General features: G+C 43.5%; 1 protein-coding gene across 1 annotated transcript in view; it reads left to right on the forward strand.

The window, feature by feature from the left end:
* The first annotated feature begins 23,028 nt into the window (after positions 1-23,028).
* Positions 23,029-26,580, forward strand: part of MGAT4A (alpha-1,3-mannosyl-glycoprotein 4-beta-N-acetylglucosaminyltransferase A) — a 111,429-nt gene continuing 107,877 nt past the window's right edge. Inside the window, exon 1 of the mRNA XM_079940587.1 lies at positions 23,029-23,057. The gene's annotated coding sequence lies outside the window, so the exon portion shown is untranslated. The remainder of the gene's footprint in view (positions 23,058-26,580) is intronic.

Below are 26,580 nucleotides of genomic sequence, written 5' to 3' on the forward strand. Positions count from 1 at the left end.
TAGTTTTGTCTGGGTATTTGCCCGGGAGTGGGATTGCCGTGTCATATGTTACCTCTGTTTTAGTTTTTTAAGGTATCTCCATACTCTTCTCCATAGTAGCTGTACCAATTTACATTCCCACCAACAGTGTAGGAGGGTTCCCTTTTCTCTACACCCTCTCCAGCATTTATTGCTTGTAGATTTTTTGATGATGGCCATCTGACTGGTGTGAGGTGATATCTCATTGTAGTTTTGATTTGCATTTCTCTAATAATTTTATGATGTTGAGCATCTTTTCATGTGCCTCTTGGCCATCTGTATGTCTTCTTTGGAGAAATGCCTGTTTAGGTCTTCTTCCCATTTTTTAATTGGGTTGTTTGTTTGTTTTGTTTTTTGATATTGAGCTACATGAGCTGTTTGTAAATTTTGGAGACTAACCCCTTGTAGGTCACATCATTTGTAAATATTTTCTCCCCTTCTGTGGGTTGTCTTTTCATTTTGTTTATGGTTTCCTTTGCTGTGAAAAAGGTTTTGAGTTTAATTAGGTCCCATTTGTTGGTTTTTATTTCCATTACTCTAGGAGGCAACTTGGACAAGATATTGCTGCGATTTATGTCAAAGAGTGTTCTGCCTATGCTTTCCTCTAAGAGTTTTATAGGATCTGGCCTTACATTTATTTTGAGTTTATTTTTGTGTATGGTGTTAAAGAATGTTCTAATTTCATTTTTTTACATGCAGCTGTCCAGTTTTCCCAGTACCATTTATTAAAGAGACAGTCTTTCCTCCATTGTATAGTCTTGCCTCCTTTGTCATAGATTAATTGACCATAGGTGCATGGGTTTGTTTCTGGGCTTTCTATCCTGTTCCATTGATCTATATTTCTGTTTTTGTGCCAGTACCATACCGTTTTGATGACTGTAGCTTTGTAGTATAGTCTGAAGTCCAGGACCCCAATTCCTCCAGCTCTGTTTTTCTTTCTCAAGACTGCTTTGATTATTGGGGGTCTTTTGTGTCTCCATACAAATTTTACAATTTTTTTGTTTTGTGAAAAATGCCATTGGTAATTTCATAAGGATCGCACTGAATCTGTACATTGCCTTGGATAGTATAGTCATTTTCACAATATTGATCCTTCCATTCCAAGAACATGGTGTATCTTTCCATCTGCTTGTGTTGTCTTTGATTTCTTTCCTCAGCGTCTTACAGTTTTTGAGGTACAGGTCTTTTGTCTTCTTAGTTAGGTTTATTCCTAGGTATTTGATTCTTTTTGATGCAATGGTAAATGGGATTGTTTCTTTAATTTTTCTTTCTGATATTTTCTTGTTAGTGTATAGAAATGCAACTTTCTGTGCATTAATTTTGTATCCTGCAACTTTATCAGATTCATTGATGAGTTCTAGTAGTTTTCTGGTAGTGTCTTTTGGATTTTGTATGTATAGTATCAAGTCATCTGCAGACAGTGACGTTTTACTTCTTTTCCAGTTTGGATTCCTTTTGTTTCTTTTGCTTCTCTGATTGCTGTGGCTAGGGCTTCCAAAACTATGTTGAATAAAAGTGGAAAGCTTGTCATTAGTCTCCAGCAGGCTGTGGGTGTGGCTGCATCTCAGGCCCAGCCCCTCCTTCTCACAGCTTTTCCCACCTCTTGCTCCTCTCCTGGCTCCTCCAGCCCCCATGCTCTTGTCTTCTATTTCCCACCCTGGTTTTCTGTTTCTCCAAGATGCTCTGTTTCTAGGTGATTATAATTGGCAGGCAGCTATAAGTCTCATCTTCCAAGGGCAGAAGTCAAATCCAGAGCAGGTTCCCCTTGCAGACTTTGAACTGACCCAGCATCTTGCCATTTTTATGGACCTTCCTCATTCTTAGTACTTTATTGTGTTTGATCCCAGGGCTGACAAGTGTTTCCCATCTTCAAAGAAGTTCTCTTCTCTGGAAACTATCTGGCCCATTCCCAATTTTCTGTAGCCCTGCATCCCAATTACAAGAAATTGGAAAATCACATAGAGAGCTTCATAGAATAATAGATAGAACTCCCATGTGTAACTACAACCCATCCATTATCAATCTATTACTTTCAAATGTAGTTGATAATTTGGTTCTGAGGCTAGATGGTAACAAAAATTATCATTCACAATGGCAGACTCATCGTTAGTTGTTAAAACCTTTCAGAAGGTTGATTTAGTAATGTGTCAGAAGGTTGATTTAGTAATGTGATTTAGTAATGTGTCAGTAATGTGTTAAGTAATGTGCCACTTAAAAACCCTTAGAATTACTCATTCCAATCCTAGGAATTTATCCTAGAGACATCAGCAAATGTGCACCAAAATTTGTGTGTAAGAATATTGTGTAGAATTTCTATATTGAAAAACTTGGAAACAGTCTACTTGCCCCCAAATAGGACTAAATAAAATATGGTACATCAAATAGTAAAATATTACATAACCATTAAGTTATTTTTAAAACAATATTTTTAAAAAATATATTTATTTATTTATTTTGGTCGTGCTGGGTCTTAGTTGCGGCATGTGGGAACTTTTAGTTGTGGCATGTGGACTTCTTAGTTGCGACATGCAGACTTCTTAGTTGTGGCATGTGGGATCGAGTTCCCTGACCAGGGATCGAACTCAGGCCCCCTGCATTGGGAACATGGAGTCTTACCTACTGGACCACAAGGGAAGTCCCTGAACAATATTTTTAAAATAAGAGATATTCCAAAATTTTTGAAGGATCTTTTAAAAATAAAAGCATACAAAGTGAAAATTGGGCTATAACACTTAATGTCATAATATGATCCCAATTGTGTAAAAAGAAAGAAAAATGTTTGCATGTAGGCCTGCTTAGCACAAAACCAAAAATATTAACAGTATTTATCTCTGGGTGGTAGAATTACTGGTCATTTTAAAAATACATGTTTCTGGGCTTCCCTGGTGGCACAGTGGTTGAGAGTCCGCCTGCCGATGCAGGAGACGCGGGTTCGTGCCCCGGTCCGGGAGGATCCCACATGCCGCGGAGCGGCTGGGCCCGTGAGCCATGGCCGCTGAGCCTGCGCATCCGGAGCCTGTGCTCTGCGACGGGAGAGGCCACAACAGTGAGAGGCCCGTGTACCGCAAAAAAAAAAACCCAAAAACATGTTTCTGTATTTTCTAAATATTCAACAATCAGTGTATTACTTTCCTAATCAGAAAAACAATTATTGCTTTTTATTAAAAGAAATTAAGCTACAAAAAAGGCAAAAACACTCAAAATCACCAAAAGCCTTTGCCTGTTTTTTTTTTCATAACTGTTTTCACCCCATCTATTCTCAGTGATATAGAAAAAAAGGGGATCTGACGTTTATCATTTTAAGAATCTACTTCCATCCCTTATCCCTGGAAGGTACATATTTTTCCCATCTTAAATGTAAGGAAACAAAGTCACAGTGAAAAGCGTGGAAAAATCAAGATGTGAGAGCAGGTTGCTTGGTCCAAGGGCAAGTTCTCGTCACTTCTGTGCTGTCTCTTCTTGTGATAATTTTAAGTTGCATCTTATTCTATACCTGAGCTTTCTGATTTTATCAGAATAAACTTCCCCTTTGGTTAACAAAGATATTCTGCTTTCCATAAAATTCTCATTCTAGCTGACTTTCTTTAGCTAAGATTTTGCCTGAAGAGTGTCAATTATTTGAATACTTATATTAAAAAGACAGCTTAATTGGTCTGAATAAAACTGAAAGACTGTTCAAACAAGCTGCATACAGCATTTTTGCATGTGCCTTGTTTTGGCACAGCAATCATTGTCAACAAATATCAACACACAAATCTTAGAGAAGTTACCAGTGTATAGTGATAAGGTTAAAGAAGGTTGTCATCTCCCCAGTGTCTCATAGAAAATGCTTGTGGCTGGTGGCATTAGGCATCACCCAAAGTCCACACGGTTGTGAAAACTGCCTTTAACAAACCGTGTCACCTGAATTTCAGGTACGACTTGTAATTATGCCACGTAAGTCATTTTGCCGTTTGTCTGCACCTGCAGTTACCTTGCCCCTGTGTCACAGGGACCACTGCGTTCTGCTAATGTGTTATCATAAAACCCAGGAGGGACTGAGCAGACATGCCTGAGAGGAGCAAAGTCCAGCTACTATTCCTCACATTTTATGATAAGGAAACAGAAGACCAGAGCCATTAAGCAATTTGCCCGAGGTCATACAGCTTTTAGTGCATCCCCCTCTCAGGGCTGTACTGTTGAATAAAGCCGCATTGTGCTGCTGTGCACGTGGCTTTTGAGCACTTCTCTGTGGCTTGTCCACACTGAGGGGTGCCATAAGTGTGAGCTCCATCTTGAACTTTAAAGAGTTAGTCTGAAAAAATAAAGTGAAATATTCCACTCGTAGTTTTTCATATTGAGTACATATTTAAATGATTATTTTGGATTTTTGAGTGAAATAAAATATATCATCAAAACTCATTTCACTCTTATTTTTGCCTTTTTTTTTTTTTTGCGGTACACGGGCCTCTCACTGTTGTGGCCTCTCCCATTGCGGAGCACAGGCTCCGGATGCGCAGGCTCAGCGGCCATGGCTCACGGGCCCAGCCGCTCCACAGCACGTGGGATCTTCCCGGACCGGGGCACGAACCCGTGTCCCCTGCATCGGCAGGCGGACTCTCAACCACTGCGCCACCAAGGAAGCCCCTATTTTTGCCTTTTTAATATGTGGTTACTGGAAAAAAATTTTAATTTAATTTTTATTTTATATTGGAGTATAGTTGATTTGCAATATTGTGTCAGTTTCATGTGTACAGCAAAGTGATTCATTTATACATATACATATACCTATTCTTTTTCAGATTCCTTTCCCATATAGGTTATTACAGGATATTGAGTAGAGTTCCTTGTGCTCTACAGTAGGTCCTTGTTGTGAAAAATATTAAGTTGCAAATGTGGTGCACTATTTCTAGCGGTTCAGGTTTGAAGAACCTGTTTCTTTATCTATGATATGAGCAGCAAGAACACATGTAAAGTGCCCAAGCCAGGGAATGTTCTCGAAATGTTTGCATTCCCCCCACCACCACCCCCTGCCACTTTTTCTCACCAGAACACCCAAGTCTCCTAATATCCACATGCACAAATGTCCAGAGACTCTAAAAGGACCACAGTTTCTCTATTTCCATCCAGATTCCTCTTTAGCAGAGGCATTTTTAAAGTCATGTGTTATTAGAAACCTTATGATGTACAGTTTGTAAATAGCAAGTCAGACACTGGAAACTCGGGCTGGGATCCTGAGACTGCCTCTACGAAAGCAAGGGCATTAGAGAGAATGCACCCTTTCATAAGCTCGCCGCAGACGTAGGGGAAAAGAGACTGACGTGCAGACAGGAAATGCACACGAGGTAATTCATTGCCACTGCAGCTCACTGAGCGTTGGTCTGGTTGTGATGTGAATTATTCATGGATTCCCCCATGGCATCCTGAAGTTGAAGGTTGATGTCAGGACAGGACCCCTACTCCCTTCTCTGCCCCCGGAGCTGAGCATCTGTGTACAGGGTCGACACCCCATCCTAAAATCCCCTCTCCTCCAAGCGGGCCCAGAGTGCAAGGTCTGCCACTACAATTAGACTCACTTGTCCAAATGCCAGAGAGGGATGAATTCATTCAGCAGCCAGCCCAGTACCCCTGAGTGAAGAGCTTGAGATGATTTATGGAATTGATTGATGCTGCTACTCTTTCCATGAGAATGCATGGAATCCACTTACAACGTAAGTGGCCTTTTGTTGCATGGATAGAATTGTCCTCTAATCATTCATCTAATGTTTCAGATGTCCCAGTCGGGAATAAAAAATTCATGTGCTATAGGGCCCAGCAGTCACAGTGGTGAACAGTAAGACAATAGGGAGTGGTGGGGACTGTTCCAAAGTGAAGACCACCTGCCCCAGCCGTAGGGGTGGCTCCTGGCAGACCCAGTAGGTTGTTGCCTCGTGAGAATGCACATCTGGGGTTATTGCATCCTCTGAGTTTTCACAAGAAGCCAGATTCCCAGACTTCAATGTGGAAATCTCCCGATTTTTAAATTTGGGTGCTGAATGAACACTTCTAGTGGTCTAGTTCAACTAGGCTGTTTATAATCTCTGATCTTATTTGTTCCCCTATATAAATGGTAGGCTTTCGTGGGAAGGGACATTACATTTCTCCCACATTCCTTTTTGTTCTCTTTACCCCTCACCACTCTTTGCATAGTGCGTAGAGTTTATATCAATTATGACTTTCGACATTAGATGCCAATTCACCACTTTTACATTCGTTCCAGATTCTTCTTTTTCTTCTTTGTTATTGCTTTTTGTGTCTTCTTGTTTCTCAAAGGCCTTCAGACACCGAGAAAGGAAAGGAAGCGTAAACAGGAGTAGTAATGGCTCTTTTCTGACCACATGCCCTCATCTGTAAGACAATGTTTTATCTCTTGCATGGCCAGGGCATTGCCAAGATGGCAGAAGCTTAGGAGAGAAAAAGGAAGGAATTCCAGGGTAAGGCCCAGAGGTCTCTCCTTTCATGTAAGTCAGTGCTAAGCAGTTAAAGGCATGCCCGATCCATCCCCATGCATCCTTCACCCCGTCCTGCTCTCCATGCGCCACCATCTTTGGGAACATTTTCCCTTTACTGGGGCTCGTTCTGTGATGAGGGCCCCCTGCCTCCTCATGTTCTCCCCCATTTAACCGAATACTTTGTGTTTGATGACATGCCCCGAGGGCCTGAAGAAACTGAAGCTGTTTCCGCACAAGTAACCAAAAGCTTTACGTAGAATTCAGAGACGTCACTGGCTCTTCTAACAGGCAATTTATTGGATTATTTTTTGTTTGCTTGTTTCTGTAGTATTGAAAAGTCACAAATCCAGACCATTTTCTTTATTGATAAAGTCCACATTTTGAGAACTACAAGCCAACTGTAAAAGATACTAAAGCACTTTTTAAGGAACTGAAAAAAGGCAGCTGTCTTTTCAGGAAATGAATTGAGGAACACTGGGTGAAGCAACGTTAGCTTCTACCCATGTGAAAACCCAGACATTGGGCAGGAAGTCCACTGTGTCTGCGCTCTCAGGGGCCACACATAACCCTGACGATGGCAGGGATGAGACTGGGTTCTGCCACAATGCAGCTACTGGTGAACATACAGGAAGATCAACTACCTGTGAAATACTCCAACTTGGTAGATGAAACGTGATACCAAGGGCAAAGTTTTGCCTCTGTTCACAGAGATCCAGTACATGCACAGAAGCTGTCCTTTAATAGTTTTGTCCACCCAGTCTTGGAGCCCGTGGGACTTAGATTTCGGAAGCTCATAACACCAACACAGACATTTCAAAGTTCTCTGTAGGGAACAGGGGAGCAGCGTGGTCTCCACGTTTGAGGGCACCTCATCCAGAGACTTGCTTATGTTTGCAGGCATACACTTTCGCCTCCGTGTTTCGTTTTGGCCAACACAACGACTTACATTGGGTGTTTGGGGTCTCCCAAGTTGACTGTCCTCAGAGAACGGACTCCGTGCTTTGAGCATGCTGTGCTCTCATGCTGTAGCAGATTGGGATGTACTTTCGTTGCCCCACCCTTTGTAACTGGGCTTCATCTAGCAGTTCCCCAGTTCCCCTTCAGGGCACACTGCATGGTCTACGTGTTCTGACGCCTTGATGCTTGACATTTTGTATTCTTGGCACACACAGCTTCCCAATCCCATGATTTTTTTTTTTTTTTTTTTGGATGTGGACCATTTTTAAAGTCTTCATTGAATTTGTTACAATATTGCTTCTGTTTTATGTTTTGTTTTTTTGGCCACGAGGCATGTGGGATCTTAGCTCCCTGATCAGGGCTCAAACCCACACCCCCTGCATTGGAAGGTGAAGTCTTAACCACTCGACTGCCAGGGAAGTCCCCCAATCCCATGCTCTAAGGTTCAGTATTATAGCTTATGGAGTGTGGCAGTCTACTGTTTTAGGCATTCCAGGCTCTCTGTGGGTACATCTCCAAGGGTACGGTGGTCTGAGGCTGTGGCTGATTTTCTTCCAATGCCAGTCCTCTGAGAGGCTACACTGGAGAAAGGGCCCTACAGAACACACAATCCTATAACCTGGCGTTTAATAATAAAGTCTAAATTTCCCTGAAGTGAGTGCTCCATGCACCAGTCACCAGGGGCTCCATGTCCTTGCCATTGCTTCCCCTTACCTGCCTCCCAGCCACAGACAACTGGACAGCACTGGGCACCTGGCCAGAGCAGGACATCCACAGTGCCTTTGTCAGGCCCCACCCCCAGGCCACAACTGAGTGAGCCATCGGGGGAGTCTTCACCCATGTTGAGCCAATCCCCTTCCCTTTCTGGAATTTTAAAACTGGAAATGAGAAAGAATGAGTGTTTTCCCAGTGGATGAAATGGTAACCTAGGACTCTGTAGACAGAGGCAGGTGTGCCATTAGCAGGAAGAGGGAGCCACACATGGGGAGATAGATGCAGAGCCAAGGGGAGAGGGCACCCCGGGGGTGTTTGGGTCCAGCTGTCCCTGAGGCTCATCTTCTTTCCTACTCTCGCACAGCTCGTAACCTAGCAATCTTCCCCCAAATCCCCCTTTCTGCTATATTTTCTTCTAATTGGGTTGTACCACTTGCAATGAAGTTGTCCCAATTATTACCGTGAAGTTAGATCACGTGCTGCCCATAGAAGCAAGTACAACAGCAATTGCATTTTATGTCGGGGATGTGGTCCTAAAGACCTTTTATAATTTATACTGGGTGATATTTCCATTTTCCAGCCAAGATAGCTCTGTGATGTATCATTACTATAAACAGGGTGTGCAATTTATTTGGCCCTCCAACTTTGACTTGTGTCAATGGTTGCAGAATTTGTCTTCCTCCCTCCCTCCCTCCCTCCCTCCTTCCTTCCTTCCTTCCTTTCATTCTGTCTTTCTTTCTCTTTCTCCCTCCCTCCCTCCCTCCCTTCCTTCTTAGTATTTAGAATTTGGGGATGAAGAGGGGGGATTTTTGGTGGTTACAGAAGATGTCCAAAAATTCTTTCACATTCCTCCCTTCAAAAGAGTTAAGACTCAGCTTTTTTGGATAATGTCAAACAGTTTTCCAAAGTAATGTCATTAATTACCCTCCCCCCAGCAGTGTGGAGGTTTCCAGTTACTCCATATTTTCAGCAACATATGATACTGTCAGTCTTCCTTATTTTAGTCATTTTACACAGTTATACAGTGGAGAGAGAGTGGTATCATGTTATAGTTTTACTTTGTATTTTCCTAATGACTAAGAAGATGGAGCACCTTTTCATATGTTTATGGCCATTTGGATATTGTATTTCCTGAAGTGCCTGTTCAAGTCTTTTGCCCTTTTTTTTTTTTTGCCCATTTTGCTATTGGGTTGGCTGCCTCTTAATTATTGATGGATTGAGGTTCATTGTATACTCTGGTTATCAGTCCTTTGTTGGGTACCGGTAGTGCAAATATCTTCTCCCACACTTGGCTTTCCTTTTCAATCTCCTAATGTCTTTTGGTGAACAGAAGTTTTTGATTTTAATGAAAGTAAAATGAAAAGAGAAACCCTTTGATTATTTCTTTTATGGTTAGTACTTTTTATATTTTGTTTAAGAATTCTTTGGGGCTTCCCTGGTGGCGCAGTGGTTGAGAATCCGCCTGCCGATACAGGGGACACGGGTTCGTGCCCCGGTCCGGGAAGATCCCACATGCCGCAGAGCGGCTGGGCCCGTGAGCCATGGCCGCTGAGCCTGCGCATCCGGAGCCTGTGCTCCGCAACGGGAGAGGCCACAACAGTGAGAGGCCCGCGTACCGAAAAAAAAAAAAAAAAGTTCTAAATTCCGTTGGTTACCCCCCCATCACTGGCAATACGGGTTATGGTGTAATCTTTCTAGGCCGATGCCAGAGTAAAGGGAAGAAAGACAAGAAGAAAGGGTTTCGTGTTTAGTTAAAGTGTGAAGTCTTGGTCCGGCATCTTGGGAAGAAGCAGTGTGCGTCCCTGCCAGCTGTTTCTCTTCCTCATCAATGTGATTTGCAGGTCTCCAGGGTCGGCACGAGACAGATGTCAGGTGGAGCCTTCTTCGGCTGTAAGATGTGTATCTAGGGTTCAAATCCCTGAAGTTTGTCTGCCATCTGGGGATGAGGCGGACCTGGTATAGTCTCTTCCAAGGAAAGTCAAAGGCCATCTTTGTTCTTACTGATTCCAAATCAGAAGAGTGGGAGAAGATTAGAAAAGTTAGTTTGGAGAGTCCTAGCTAGATATTTGAAGAAAGTATAATTTAAGATCCAGTCCAATGTACAGCTATATAACAAAACTTCAAAGACAATTAACAGGCCTAGAGTCTAATGTAGACAAAGGTGCAAACATAATTTTTCCCTCTACAATTATTCCCATTTCTTTATCAAAGATAATCATGGTAAAACTAATTTGTTTGTTTGCATTAGACTTGGCCTGAGTATTTACATAAGTGTGGCAGGAATAGCTTATTGGCCATATAAGTTCTCTTTATGGCTGCTTTGCTGGAACCTCGTAAGCAACGGATGGGTCGATTTTTCCAAGGCATCCTGTTGGCTCCATAAGGTCAATCTTAGTTCCTTCAAGCTATCTGGTCATATCTATGTGTATTTTTCTCAAATATGACAATGCAGGAGAAGCCTTGGTAATATAGCCAACATTTCCAATTGTGTCCTGTTACAAGGAGAATAATTTTTATTGATTTATGCAAATAACTAACTGTGTTGCCATGAAAAGGATACTTAAGAGCTTCCAAATTCTGAAGGGATCAGGGAGGGAGAAAGGAGAGTGTTTCATCTTTGCTTACAAAGGTATATTTTATCAAATTGTTGTAAGTCATAGACAGCTTGAGAGAAAAAGTTTCCTTAAACATGGAAAAGCAAAACATTAAGGAACCAGCAATGTTTTAAAACAAAAGGTCATAAAAGTTATACTCATCCTCCTCAATTCATTCGGTTCCATGTTGCCAGTTTTTGTTCTGCTTGAATCCAGTCTGTCTATTAGTTCCAGAAATTCTTACCCAGTTCAGTTTTATGATCTTAAATTTATGAGAAACCTGTCGTTGTCAAAAGTCCTTTCCATGAATCTCCTTGAAGATGAAGCGCTTTTGTAGGAACACTTTTGCATCAGAGTAAAACAATAGATCTTTGAAAATGACAAAAGACTTTTTAAAAATGACCATTGTTAAAGATTTGATGAATGTTCATTATAATGGAATTGATAAGGAAATTTTGTTATTTCTGTGACACACAACATTTTAAGATAATATCTAGAATTATGACTGATAGCATTATACCAGGACATATCAGAATTTTAGGAGTTTCATATAATTTCTGGAATGCTTATATTAATAACACATATTCACACAGATATAATCTAAGAATGTTCAGCATCACTTATTTGACAGTGCTTCCCATGTAATTTAACAAATAAAATAAGCCTAATCGGTTTAGTATCTTTCTTTTTATAAAAAGAGAGAACAAATCTTTGGAGATGTTCCAGGGTCCATCTGGAAAATCCCAAGATTACCTCCAGGTCAAAAAAGACTTCATTTAGAATTTGAATTTGGGGAGTTTTGTCAAAATTATAAAAACAGATTTGGACTTTTGACTAAATAGGTTCACAGATCATTATGAAACAACACTTAATTAGCTACTTAACCAAAAGACAATAAAAGGTTTCAAAGGCAAATGCAGAAAATTATATAGTTGTGAGCAAAACTTAGCTCTTTTAATATGGAGAAGACTCAGTTTTCTTAATTAATCAAAGACCCGATGAAGACAGTTGGTAAGACACAAAGTCTTTGTTTTCCAAGTAAACTACCTAAAAGGTGAAGAAAAACCTTTCATAATCTCTTATCAAGAGTCGATGAATGGTCCAAGAAACATTTATCATTTTAGCAAATGAAAGAAAATTAAGTTTTAGCTTTATATAAATACACTACTGATATTAAAGTTTATTTTTAAAACCCTTGTAATAGCAATTCAATTTTTAGACAACTTGACCACACAGGATTTCCTCTCCGCCCCCCACCCTCTCTCTCTTCTCAACTTTCTATGTCCATAGTTTTTCCTTCATTTTCTTCCTTCCCATTCTGAAATAACCTGCTTTATTTTAGGACAAAATTATTTTCATTTTCCTTAACAAAAACACATCTCCATATTTTATACCTTCTCTTGGCCAAAAACATATTCTACTTTCTTTGCATACAGAGTTGTTTCCCTTATTATTTCTAGTAACTTTAACCACATACCTTGGATTTTTTTAAACCCTCAGAAACCTTAATTTCTAGTGAAAATAAAGAAGTAAACAATTGTGAACTTTTACCTTAGCATTCTGTGGCTTGGCAAATTTGTAAATACTTTTTATAATTTCTACAAATATGTGTCTCTTCATAGTACAATTTTTATGGAACATGCTTACTAATTAACCCATGTCTTTAATTCTTCTATAAAAGGAAGCCAAAAATGGATAAACCTGTGTCCAGTAATTAATATTTCATTACTTTATCTTACTTGGAAATAATCTAGGTATTCAATGCATTTCCATCATTTAATTTGCCTTAGGAAAACTCTAAGGGTGTAAGTTACCCAAGAGATTTGGGAAACTGTTTAAGTAGACATATAAAATAATTACTGCTAAAGAGTTCTAAAAATTCGTCTAAAAACTTTTATCTTACCTATGCCTATTTATTTGTTCCTAGCAAGCATACTTACTCATGAAAATTTCATGAGACATTAAAGCAGTTAGCCATCATTTCAAGTTATGCATATTTTTTCCTGACAAATTTTATAACAGAGATAACATGAGCTTATTTGACTTTTAGTAAACCTAGGTAGAATAAAATTATTATACTTATGCTGATAATTCCAGACATGTCTGTATTAAACTAACAAATTTAAACTAGCTTTTATTTACTGAAAATCATCTTAGATCGTGTGAACTTGAAAAATATTTGGATTTGTTTCTATTATGTTTTTGAAAATTTTTATGAATAGTAGATTTATATAGGTGCTTGTTTGTTTAAGCCAATTAAATAGAGCTCTTTTACAAAGTAATTTTAGTAACACCATTCAGAAGTAGAGAAATACCATATCTAAAACGTACATCATAAACATATAAACACAGAGATCTTATAACTCTCGTTCAAAAATTTTAGCCACGAATCAAGTATAACAATAAAAAACTCACTGGCTTATAAATCATAGTTGGAATAAGTTAACTTTATCCACTCAGATGGCTAATGCGTTTTACTATTTGTGTAGGAGACTTTTAAGATTTGTATTTGCCCTGGATAAGTAATCTTACGGAGGATGTGGTAAGGGAGCCTTTATAGCAGTTTGTATTTTTAAAATGCCTCTTTCCCTTTTTATTTTTCCTTCAGTCTCCGGAGAGAGTGGACTGTGTTTACATTTCAAAGACATGATAAGATTTACAACTTCAAGGAACAGCGAAAGAATGCAAGTCTTTTCCTCAGGGTTTTGGGATATATATGTCTGTTGTCAGAAATCTAGGATAATTATAGTTAACATTTTTCATCTTTTTCTTAAGTACAGGACAATTTTGTTTCTAATATCCTGATCTTTTATAATATCTACAAGCACTTTGAGGAGAATAGATGAGGTTTGGGGACTGGGAAAGATAAGTGGGCTGTGAATTGCTTCTGGAGTTGCATTTCTGGTTTTGTACAGATTTGCAAGATGGTTGCTTCTAATTCCTCAAGGAATTGGACTGTAACTTAAATGACACCATAAATGATCTACCAATCCAATTACATTATCCCCACTATGCTTCTTTGCCTCTGGGTACACTGTTTTATTTTAGCTTAGGGAAAAAGGCCTAAAAACAAAAATCCGTATCAGGCTCTGAGTTCAGTCAAACCAGTGGCCTGCCTCCCATCTTATGTTACTTTTCTTCTTATCTATCCATTCATCCCAGGAAGTAATCCATTTACAAAAACTTTTATGGGTCCTGCCTGGCTTTAAGAAATTTTTTAACTATGGCCCTTGATTTGGCCTTTGACCAAGGAGTAAAAGATGAAGAGGATGGTATGTAACTTCAGGTGGTTTTTTTTTTTTTTTTTTTTTTTTGCAGTACGCAGGTCTCTCACTGTTGTGGCCTCTCCCGTTGTGGAGCACAGCCTCCAGATGCGCAGGCTCAGTGGCCATGGCTCACGGGCTCAGCAGCTCCGTGGCATGTGGGATCTTCCCGGACCGGGGCACGAACCCGCGTCGCCTGCATCGGCAGGCGGACTCTCAACCACTGCACCACCGGGGAAGCCCCAGGTGGTATTATTTTAAAGGTAACTGTTTAAACAGTCTCTTTCCAGTGGAAAGGCAGTATAGACCAGTTTTACTAGAATGAGTGCTAAACTAAAGGATAGCAGGGAACAATAGGAGTTACTTCAGTCCTAGAGTCTTTCATTTTAGGTACCTCTTTTTTTTTTTTTTTTTTTTGCGGTACGCGGGCCTCTCACTGTTGTGGCCTCTCCCGTTGCGGAGCACAGGCTCCAGACGCGCAGGCTCAGCGGCCACGGCTCACGGTCCCAGCCGCTCCGCGGCATGTGGGATCCTCCCAGACCGGGGCATGAACCCGTGTTCCCTGCATCGGCAGGCGGACTCTCAACCACTGCGCTACCAGGGAAGCCCTCAAATGCACTTCTTAAATGATCTCACCTAATTGGAACGCTCCTCAGGATGGCCGTTGTACTTCCCCGGAGAGCTGATAGCAGCTTGGTAGGACCCTTAGCCACAAATGGGGTGCAACCCACATTTCTGTCCGGCTATATTTCTGGGCCCCCAACCTGACAGTTACCAAGCCCAGTTCTCAGGACACAAAATTTTAGGTTGTCTTTAGTAAGTTTGGAGCCATTTTTGTAAACTATTTCCAGCTCCTGGGGCCATAGTTTTTAGACATAAAATCAGCAGGAGTGCCAGAGGCGGGACGCTTGAGGATCCCGTTAACTAAGTCTTTGGGTTATTCGGAGCCAAACTAATACCTGAAAGGGATGTGCCACTGGCTGGGGGATGGTGTGGTGTTTTACAGTGTGCCTGGGTTTGCACACACACTTTCTTGAGGTTGGCAAGTGACCTGGTGTCAATCTGAGCTGTTCCGTGACCAGTTTATCCTAACGCAGGTGTCTTTGGGTTTGGTGTCGAGCTCCCCAACAGCTTTTAAGTGTTTGATCTGTGCCCACCAATTTTTGCAGCTTTTTGGCCTCTGAGATCACTGTTAATAATAGCCTTTATCTACATAAAACGAGACAAACATGTGCACCTTAACACACCAGCAGTAACCATGAGACGTTACTACAGCCTGGCCAAGAGAAGGCCATGCACATCACCAGCAATTCCCAGTGTGGACTAACCCGGTAGACTCCAGTATGTGGGCTAGAACTGGGGAAACGGATTCCAAACACCTGGGGAACTGCAGACTGAACCAAGCCTAGGGACTCGGGTCCCGGATGAGACCCTCTGCCGGCTCCTTCGGACCTGCTAAGCTCCGCACTGGAAAGCCAGTTAGATGGGTAGCTCAGTGCAAAGAGAGCAGAGCTCAGAAGTGAGAGGGAGCTTACCCACGGCCTCAGAAACAGTGAGAGGAGACAGCAAACCCAGAAGGGATGTGTTTCTTGCCTGTGTTTCTCGCTGTCCCCAAAGCTGTGGGAAATCTTCTTTGGTCCCGCTACTGCCACCAAATCTGTTAAAGAACAGTAGTTCAACTGAGTAAATTTAAAGATCAAATTTGATTTATTAAATAATTCATAAATCGGGCAGCATCCCATTCGACAATAGGAAGGAGCTCTGTCAAACTCTGGAAAGGGAAAGGTTTTCAAAGGTAGAAAGGGGGTGGGAGGAAAAAAGAAATCATTATCAAAGAATGCATTGTTTCAGGTAAGGTCTCCCTCCTAAGGGGACCAGAGGGCCTATAGGGGGAATGACCTCACCAGTGCTGAGCAGGTAATTCCAGGTGGACTGGTTAAAGGTTACCTTTCACCGGTGGGGGAGGGGTGAGACTGCAGCTAGGTTAGGTAGTAAGTCTCAGTTTGCTGACGTGGGGTTTAGCACAAGGGACTCCATTTTGGGCCTGCTGTCTCTTTTTTTAACACACCTTATGATTTAAAATCATATTTTTCTGAATAGTGTGAGGAAGGAGAGGCAGGAATGCTCGTGGTGTTTTTGAGGGAAAGTATCATGAGTTCATGTTGGTAAACAGGAAGCTGCAGACCCGGGGCAGGTTTGAGTGCCAGGCTGAGGAGTTTGAAGCTTATCCTTTATAGCAGATGGTGCGCCCCACGCGCCCACCGCTCCCCAGTCCTTCTCTCTGCTAAAGACTAACTTCTCATTGCTGGATGCACCCTGGTTTTCGGTTCTAGTTCTTGGTTTCAATCCCTCACAAAGCCTGAAGTTATCCCCTGTTTATGTTTACAGTTGATCGCAGGCGTTTCTGTAACACTTTGTCAGAGGCTGAGGTCAGCAGGGCTGGTCCTAATGAGGAGGCAGGAGAAATGAGATCAAAACGCCTGCACGGTTTATGAAAGGCGGACAGGTCAGGAGTGGGCAGCGGAGTCCAAGTGCAGGGGAGACGGAGCGGAGCAAAGGCTGAGTCTGAGAGTCCAGCCTCAGCTCCTGGGAGCGAGAGCCCAGACAGAGGTGTGGGAGGAGAAGATGTATTTTGGAGAAAGGTGATGAGCTTGGTTTGAGAAGGGAAAAGGACAGGAACCAGTTTGTAAGAGCCCAATGTTCTGAGAGCCCACTCTGGGTTCGTTCTGTGCTGGCTGGTCTGCAGTGGGGGGACAGTCAGGTGAAGATGCAGCCAGCGAGCCCGAGTCGGGGGGCCGGCTCACCAAGAGGTCTGCTGGGGGCAGAAGCGGAGACGGAGGGGTGCGCTGGTAGAAAGGGGGAGAACGCACAGGAGGAGGGGGATGGAGGGGCCGAGGGCTGAGGACTGGACCTTGGGTCCCTTGACATGACAGGGCAGGAGGAAGGCATAAAGTCCAAGAGGCAACGAAGAAGGGGCGGCAGGCTCAAAACAAGGAGCGGCACAGAATAGTGACATGCTGTGCAGAGCAGAGCAGAGCAGAGGGAATTTCAGGAAGGGCCTGGCAGAGCTGAATGCTGCTGAGAGGGTCTAGAAATCAGACTGGGAAGACCTGTCAGATTTGAGAGTTTGTGGGTCCTGGGAAAAATTGTCCACTTGGCAAGGACAAAGATAAAAGTAGAACTCTCCCATCCACATTTTGGTATATTCCACACAGGATGGTTTCCTGACTTGTGTACATATATATGCTCTTTCTTTTTACAAAGTTAGAATTGTATTTTCCACATTGACTATAACCTGCTTTTTTTTTTTTTTGCGGTACGCGGGCCTCTCACTGTTGTGGCCTCTCCCGTTGTGGAGCACAGGCTCCGGACGCGCAGGCTCAGCGGCCTTGGCTCACGGGCCCAGCTGCTCCACGGCATGTGGGACCCTCCCGGACTGGGGCACGAACCCGCGTCCCCTGCATTGGCAGGCGGACTCTCAACCACTGCGCCACCAGGGAAGTCCTATAACCTGCTTTTATTACACTGAATGTAGTGTGATCACCACAGCATCTGGATGGGTCTGGACTAGGGCCAACTTCAGGGGTACTGGAGGGCTGTACTGGCTGAGGCTGCCAAGCAGGGGGAGAAGCCGCCACCCCCCGCTGGCTGGGCCACTGCCTGCTGAGGTGTGGCTTCCCTAGCCCCTTCCTGCCACAGCACTTTCTCCTCGCCCTTTGTCCAGTGTTGAACGCTCCTGGAGAGGATGCTGTATCACACCAGCATTCACAGAGGCTCAGCTAGTCATGAGAAGAGGAGAGCTGAGGATGAGAAAATGTGTCCAGTTGTCAGCGTTCCCTCCTGTGGCTGCTCCAGGCTTGCCCCACGTCTACCCGTCCTCTGATCCCATTCTCCTCCGCCTTCCTCTGGCTTGAAGGACAGGTGTTTTGACAAAATATCAAACCTAGGAAGCCCCAGTGTCAGGTACCTTCCCCCAGAGTATTCAACACAATGGAAAAGAATGTGTGCAATAAATCCATACACATCCCTGCAGGGTGGCCCATGTCCTGTTCAATTTACAGATGTGGAAACTGGGCTTGCAAGAGTTAAGTATACCTGATGACTAGGCGTGGCCTAATTACTAGATTAATATAATATATAACATATATTCTAATATGCAACGTGTACATTATTAAAATATATACCACAAATTCATATATAAGACATGTACTGGGGCCCTCCCTGGTGGCGCAGTGGTTAAGAATCTGCCTGCCAATGCAGGAGACACGGGTTCGAACCCTGGTCCGGTAAGATCTCACATGCCGTGGAGCAACTAAGTGTGTGCGCCACAACTACTGAGCCTGCGTGCTGCAACTACTGAAACCTGCATGCCTAGAGCCTGTGCTCTACAACAAAGAGAAGCCACCACAGTGAGAAGCCTGTGCACCTCAACGAAGAGTAGCCCCCAAGCGCAGCAACAAAGACCCAACGCAGCCAATAAATAAATAAATTTTAAAAATAAATAAAAATAATCCTTAAAAAAAAAAAAGGCATATACTGAATGGAAACCCTGGGAGTCAAACTAAGTCTAAGAGCCACACCCATTGGTTCACATTAGGACAATGATGGCTAAGGGGGTTTCCCAGAGGTTGGAAGCCAAGGTCCACAAGCCAGATATGGCTAGAAAGTGTGTTGTGTTTGGTTCTCCTGCTATTTTAAAATAGGATAATTAACATGAGAATCAGAATTTCAGTTTCTTGGGAAAAGGTGGATCTGGGCTTCCGTCACCAGGAGGCAACAATTGGCAAGGAGTTGTGCAGTGGCTTCCCCTTCAGACAGCTGTGTGCTCTCCAGTTCGCCCGGACCCCACCGCTCCCTCTGGCCTCCCTGCATCAGCAGCTGAGATCAGCTGTCATTCAAAATTGTGACCGAGCTGGAAATGTTCTCACCCTGGCTCTTGTCACTTGTTTCCATGCCTGTCTGGGTCCACAGGCCTGTGTCAGTCTTGGTGTAATGCAGCCTCCTTGCCAGGATCATTCACTTGAAAAAAAAAATGTATTGAAGGAATAATTGACAGATATAATTGTACATATTTAAAATGTATAGCATGATGATTTGATATATAGATATACATTATAGGATGATTACCAAGATCAAGGTAATCAACAAAGGGAAAATCCTTAAACTGAGTGGTAAGTCATAACAAAGTACTAATATTTGGGCAGCAGAGAATCACCAAGAAAAGTATTTTTATCTGGGGTCACCCCAGTGTCCCTAAAATCAAACCCATATAAATAAGGGCCTGTTCTGCATAGTCTCAAATTTAAGCTGGAAATTAGTCACATTTGGTGTGAAAAGTAGGTAGTTTTGTATTTTCCTTAAGTCATTTAATTTAATCATACAAGTAGAGGGGCCTCAAAATGCAACGCATCCCTAAGCTGAATGCAAAAGATGATCTTTGGATAGTAATAACTTCTCCCTCTCCCGCTTATGAGATGTAACACCATCCAAAAAACTGTAACAGTTTTGGGAGAGGCCGTTATTTTGCAAAATGTGCTTTTTTTTCTCGGCCTATGTGTAGGGCCATTTAGGGAACAGCCGTGTTTGCACAGTAAGGTTTTTGGTGGAAAGTTGTTTTTGCAAGAGACACTCATTTAGTGTTTCCATATTACTGCATCCCTGTTGGCAGCAGGATGAAATGCCGTTGGAAGGTGAAAGTTACCATCTGCAGCTCAGACGCTGGGAGCCTCAATGTTGAAAAGAAGTGGACAAATCCTAAAAAGGGCCAGGACCAACACTACATAGTTCAAGTCATGTGTTTTGGTACGACCACGGGTTTTTTTCTGTAGGATCCTAGAGGGTTCTGCTGAGGTTATTTTCTTGCTTCCCTAGTGGATCAAGGCGAGATCCACGGACTATCAGTACTTTTCCTGTGCATGATTCTCCTCTAATTGTTCACTTATATGGATCAATTAACTAATTTTTTATTGAGGTATAGTTGATTTACAATGTTGTGTTAGGTTTTGGTGTACAATATATATACTGTTTTTCATATTCCCTCCCATTATGGTTTATTACAAGATATTGAATATAGTTCCCTGTGCCATACAGTGGGCCCTCGTTATTTATCTGTTTTACATACAGTAGTGTGTATATGTCAATCCCAAACTTCTAATTTATCGATATCCCCCTTTACCCTTTGGTTACCATCAGTTTGTCTTCTATGTGAGTCTGTTTCTGTTTTGTAAACAAGTTCATTTGTATCATATTTTAGATTCCACATATAAGTGATATCATATGGTATTTATCTTTGTCTGGCTTGCTTCACTTCGTATGATAATCTCTAGGTCCATCCACGTTGCTGCAAATGGCATTATTTCATTCTTTTTTTTTTTTTTTTTTTTTGCAGTACGCGGGCCTCTCACCGCCGTGGCCTCTCCCGTTGCGGAGCACAGACTCTGGATGCGCAGGCCCAGCAGCCATGGCTCACGGGCCCAGCCACTTCGCGGCATGTGGGATCCTCCCGGACCGGGGCGCGAACCCGTGTCCCCTGCATTGGCAGGTGGACTCTCAACCACTGCGCCACCAGGGAAGCCCTATTTCATTCTTTTTTATGGCTGAGTAGTGTTCCGCTATATAAATGTATCCCATCTTCTTTATCCATTCATCAGCCGATGGACACTTAGGTTGCTTCCATGTCTTGGCTACTGGCTACTGTGAATTGTTCTGCTATGAACACAGGGGTGCATGTATGTATCGTCAATTAACTTATTTAAAGACATTCTTTAAACACTCGTGGGCCAGGGGCCTAATCTACACTTTCGTCTGGGCGTAGAGTGTGGGACCCTGTGGTAGGGGGTCGGAGTGGGACTGGGATGGGGGGTTAGGGAGAGAGAAAGAAAATGAGTCAGACCAAATGGCTGAAAGGATCATGCAAACTCAGAAAAAGGCCTGAGGTGGGCTGCAGCCTGTGGACAGGTCAGTGCCACTCACCCTGACCTTGAGCTGGGTTCTGGGGTGCAGCCTCGCCCTGCTGCTTCCTCCTCTCTCGCCGTACACCTCTCCCCTGTCTCCCTCACTCCAGCTCCTTTGCATGCAGTGGAAATACTCAGAATATTGAGTTCCAGTCTTAGTCGGCCTTTAGCTGGTGATATAACCTTGGCCAAGACGTTTTGTTGCTCTGGCTGGTGGTTTCTTTTTATGTACAAGTAAGCACTTGACCAGAGGGGATAGGGTCCCTCCTAGCTCCAAGAGTCCCCAGTACTGGGTTTATGATATTGGCAGATTTTTCAGCTCGCCTACATAACCGTTTGCCCTGAAACAAGTGATGTGGAACCTAGGCTGTGTCACTCTCTAAAATGAGCCAGTCCACAAATAGAATGAATGTTTGAAAGCTTTCTACGATGGTGTTTAGTTTCTGCAAAATTCCTAGGACTCCTTTAATACCTTTGCAATGGTTGGGGCAGGGCAGCGTCATGATCAAGGGCACAGACACCTGCAGGTTGCCCGGGCTGACTCCTAGCTCAGCTACTTCCTCGTTTTGTGAATTTAGGCAACTTGTTTAATGTTTCTTGCCTCGGTTTCCTCCTGTGTAAAGAGGTAAAATGAGAATCCCAACCTTTTAGGGTCATTGTTAGGATTAAATTAATATGTATACATCTCTTCATGGGATGCCTGGCAGAGTGTGAATGTTCTGGGAATGCTAGCTATATTTACTACAATTTCTTTCTTATTTGCAATTATAGAAAAATAGCAGAGGCCTAGGGGATGGTTCAGAATACTAAGCTGGTAAATCCAAAAGGGCATGCTGAGTAGGAGGTGGCCAGTGATGGGGGCGATCCTGATTTATCATTTAGATCTCCTTTTTCTGGCTTTTCAAATATTTCTGATCTTAGAAACAAAACCAGGATGACTTCACGCCACCCTGCAAAGCACAGCCCAAGCTGTCTTCACTTCCTTACCACCCACTCATCCTTGGCAAATGGCCATGGAGCCTTTCCTGATGCTGCTCCTCTGAAATGTCCCTTGTGAAGGCGGCCAGTGACCTAGCTGGGAAACCCAATGGTTTCTACTCACCCCTCATCCCTCTCCGTCTTGCTGGTGTTACCTGATCTTTCTCTTAAATTCTAACATCCATGTCTCGTTCCTGTGAAAGAGCAACACCTCTGTGTCTCTTAACAGCTCCATTTCAGTAGGGTCAAAGTTGAAGTCATTTTCCTCCTAAACATCTCCTTCCCTGTGATCTCTGCTTTGGTTTGGAAAGCTGCCATCAGCCCCATCAGTGGCCTCAAAATCTCCATGCCTCGGGACCTCCCTGGCGGTCCAATGGTTAGGACTCTGTGCTTCCACGGCAGGGGGCACGGTTCGATCCCTGGTCGGGGAACTAAGATCCTGTATGCTACGCGGCGTGGCCAAACAAAACAAAAAAACAAAACTCAGTGCCTCTTTTGCCCTCCTTCTCTCACCTGTCCCTGCAGCAACCCTAAATTGGAACTGATTAGCTCTCGCTCGGAGGACCCACCCTCCCTCCGCTACCACCCACTGTACTGGCTGCCACCAGGAGGATCTCCTGACCCTTAGCTCTGAACGCCCATTCTCAAAAACATCCGATGACTTCACATTATCTACTGAATAAAGTCCAAACTCCTTATGCTAGTGCCAAATCCCCCGGCACCCACTGCCCCTACAGAAAAAAAAAAACGGACCCCAAACCCCAATCTTTCTGTGCAACCTCATTTCCTGCTATACCCCCTCACTCCAGACAGACTGAAGAGCTGAGTTCAATTGTCTGTGCCACATGGTGTTTGGTGCCAGAGCATGGTAAGCACTCAGCAAATATTTGTCGAACAGGAAAGAAATACGATACGTTGTCAAATAGGAACTATGGCAAATGCTAAAATTCATGAGGAAGAAGCTTCCTAAATATTTGTTCTTCTCTGCAGAGGCCAAGATGATGACTTTTCCCCTAATGCTTGGAATATGAAGAAATTGGGATGTACTTTCACTACAAGGTTGAAGCTTTCACTTGAAAGGAGAAATTATTTCAGGTTGCTGGGCAGAAGGTACTTTCACAATTACAATAACATTTGAAAGACACTAAAATGTAATGTCCCCTTATAGGAAGGCAATGAAACGATGAATTATAAGGACCATTAGATGATTGGAAGGATTTTTTTCCCCCTCTTTATCAGATTTTTCTAATAAAGACTCAATTCTCATTTGAGGCAAGTTCTTTTGGGGACTTTCCCAATACAATTCCAATTTATTTTTCCATTAGCGGGGAGCGGTTCTGAGATTTTTTTCATTATAAGCCCACAGTGCCACGTCCTGCTAGAAGTGTCAGGGTCCCACTCCCCAATACTTCTGAATATCACCCTCCTTGCCTCTCTGTTGTTGCTGAATGGCAACATAAATGTGGCCAGTGAGATAGGATTCAGGTTGGAAAATTAGAAAACTGTTAAAAAAAGATATCCCGCAGGGAGTTCTAATAAATGCTGAAATACAAGAGGATTTATCTGTGTGATCTTATGTTCTGGGTTTGGGGAAAATGAATGGAATAGAGAAATTATGATCATCATTATTAGAAATACGTCATTTTTGGGGCTTCCCTGGTGGCGCAGTGGTTGAGAGTCCGCCTGCCGATGCAGGGGACGCGGGTTCGTGCCCCGCTCCGGGAAGATCCCACATGCCGCGGAGCGGTTGGGCCTGTGAGCCATGGCTGCTGAGCCTGCGTGTCCGGAGGCTGTGCTCCGCAACGGGAGAGGCCACAACAGTGAGAGGCCCGCGTACCGCAAAAAAAAAAAAAAGAAATAGGTCATTTTTGTCCTCTCTAAGATGGTTTTAGGATGTGTATATGCATAAGTCACACATTGATGGAAGCTTTACCTTTTTGGGTCTCCAGCCACCTTGATGAGGTTTGGCTTCTTGGTCTCCCTACCCCTTCAATCCATGCTCAATTGTATTAAATTCAAGTTTTAAACTGAAAATAAGTATAACTACATACTTTTTTCAACTAATGAGTGACAGGGTGTGGAATTATGGAGTGCATAATAAGCGCCGTGGATGGTCTAAAAAGCCTAAAACATTTCAGAATGGTTTAGGTTTCGCATTTGAATGTGCACATGTCATCTTGTAAGAGCTCAGGGTCCTTCACGAAAACAGTCAAGCCCTGGGGACTTCCCTGGTGGTCCAGCAGTAAAGACTCTGCACTTCCACTGCAGGGGGCACGGGTTCCATCCCTGGTTGGGGAACTAGGATTCCCACATGTCGCAGGGTGTGGCCCCCAAAATTAAAAAACAACAACAATAACAATCAAGTCCTATTTCTGAAGATCTGGCTGCCTTCCCCAAATTCCTGACCCCTCTCCTCTACCCTTTGTGCAGAGTCATGTGATGGGAAGTTTTGAGAAGAAAAGGAACACAAACCCACAGCCTCCTGGACAAGTTCAAGTATTTCTGTCCCTGTCCTGCCAGTAGTAGGCACTGCTATCCTCCCACAGCAGCTCGGCCCCAAAGGCAGCTGCAGCCCCGGCCTCATTCAGCTGCTTAGTCTCTGCTCCTCCCCGACCTGCTGCTCTTACCCTTTTGTGGACTCACTTCTCTCTTTTTTTTTTTTTTTGGTACGCGGGCTTCTCACCGCTGTGGCCTCTCCCGTTGCAGAGCACAGGCTCCGGATGCGCAGGCTCAGCGGCCATGGCTCATGGGCCCAGCCGCTCTGCGACATGTGGGATCTTTGCGGACCGGGGCACGAACCCACGTCCCCTGCATCGGCAGGTGGACTCTCAACCTCTGAGCCACCAGGGAAGCCTCTCACTTCTCTTTACTTTCTGTCTTTTGGCTTCTTCTACCTTTTTGCTCAGGGCTTCTGCCTACTCCATCCCCTGTCTTTCTGCTTCTGTCCTGACACTGAAGGAGACTGTATGTCCTTGTTTCAAAGACCTTCAAAGATGAGATCTGATGAGTTCCCTTGGTCTCAGTCCTGTTTAAATCACCCCTACAGGGCAGGTCCAAGTGTCAGGGCCCTATATCCTGGGATCGTCTGTAAAACAGCTAGGACATCTCACTGTTGTGAAGAAGAACTTTTGATTTTCTATCTGTCTACCTATGTATCACTTGATTAATAATAGGAAAATGATTACTCAGTACATTTAGCTGGTTTGGTGTGTGAAAGCTTTTTAGATAATATGGTGTCTTTAGGAGAAAAACCAATGAGAACAGGAGGTTCTCAGTGATGAAAGGAGGGGTCAACTATTCAGCTGGTGAAAGAAGTCTACATCTAGGGAAAGGAAGATGGCTCAAGGCTGTGAACCAGGCCTAGGGGTCCCCCAAAAAGGAACAGGAACCCAGCTGGCACAAGACCTGAGTTCCTCTAGAAGGAGGCCTCTGTGTTTGTACTCAACCACGTTCAGGTTTTTTGCAGTTCTTTTAAAATTGTTCTCTTGCCCCCTAGCCTGGGAAGAACTTGCTGACTTCTCCCTTACCTCTGGGATAAGACATGCCTTCCCATGCCAAAACAGAGGCAGGTCACTCTTACAATGTGTCCCCTCAATAAGCACTTTTAAGTTCACAAAGCATATTGCTGTCCAAAAACGTTTTAGAGAATTTTTTTTTTTTTTTTTTTTTTTTGCGGTATGCAGGCCTCTCACTGCTGTGGCCTCTCCCGTTGCGGAGCACAGGCTCCGGACGCGCAGGCTCAGCAGCCATGGCTCACGGGCCCAGCCACTCCACGGCATGTGGGATCTTCCCGGACCGGGGCACGAACCCGTGTCCCCTGCATTGGCAGGCGGACTCTCAACCACTGCGCCACCAGGGAAGCCCCCATTTTAGAGAACTTTGACAAAGTTAATTTTACAAAGCATTCTGTGGAGATTGTCTTGGAAGGTTTTACTGACAATTCTGCGCACCAAGATTTTCTATTCAGAGGATGTTCTTGATTTCTTGTACCATTTCTACCTTCCCAAACGCTTTCCATAGAAGCTGACTTGAGCAAGGCTATTGAATGGAGTGTTCAGAGTTCTGGAAGATTCTTTTCCCTGAAGATTCACCTCAGCTGTCACTCCTGTTCATTTCTGAAGCGATAGGGCATTTTCAGTTGTATCTGAGACACTAATTAGAATGTCCATTGACGGAAGAGAACTGCCTACCCTTTACCCTCCTCATCTTGTCTTAAGCTTTGTGATTTTGATCCTAGGCCAGTGTGAAATTTAAAGTAGGAAGCAAAACCAAAGCAATGAGCAAATATTTACAAAAAGCCTCCAGTGGAGGTGTGTAGATGGGGCATACAGTAGCAGCCCTGCAAATATTTGTTGGATGGTCATAAGACACATTGTTTTTTCACTCAGGTAAAAATATCACAGCAACTTTCTAGCAGGGGTCAATGACCTGAGGACACCTCTAGCCTGGAGGATTTTTGTTACAGTGTTGCTTTTTTATCCAGCAATCTTCAGTGTTTTCCTCTTACCAAAGCCTGAGACTGGGTACAGTTTTCATAACCTGCCTTGTTTCCCATGATGCCTCTGTTTACTCCCCCTGCCCAGGTGCCATGAATGCTGGTGCACTGCGCTCTTTGTGTGTGCACTGCTCCTTC

Source organism: Stenella coeruleoalba, assembly GCF_951394435.1.
Source record: "Stenella coeruleoalba genome assembly, chromosome: 13".
Classification (NCBI taxonomy): domain Eukaryota; kingdom Metazoa; phylum Chordata; class Mammalia; order Artiodactyla; family Delphinidae; genus Stenella; species Stenella coeruleoalba.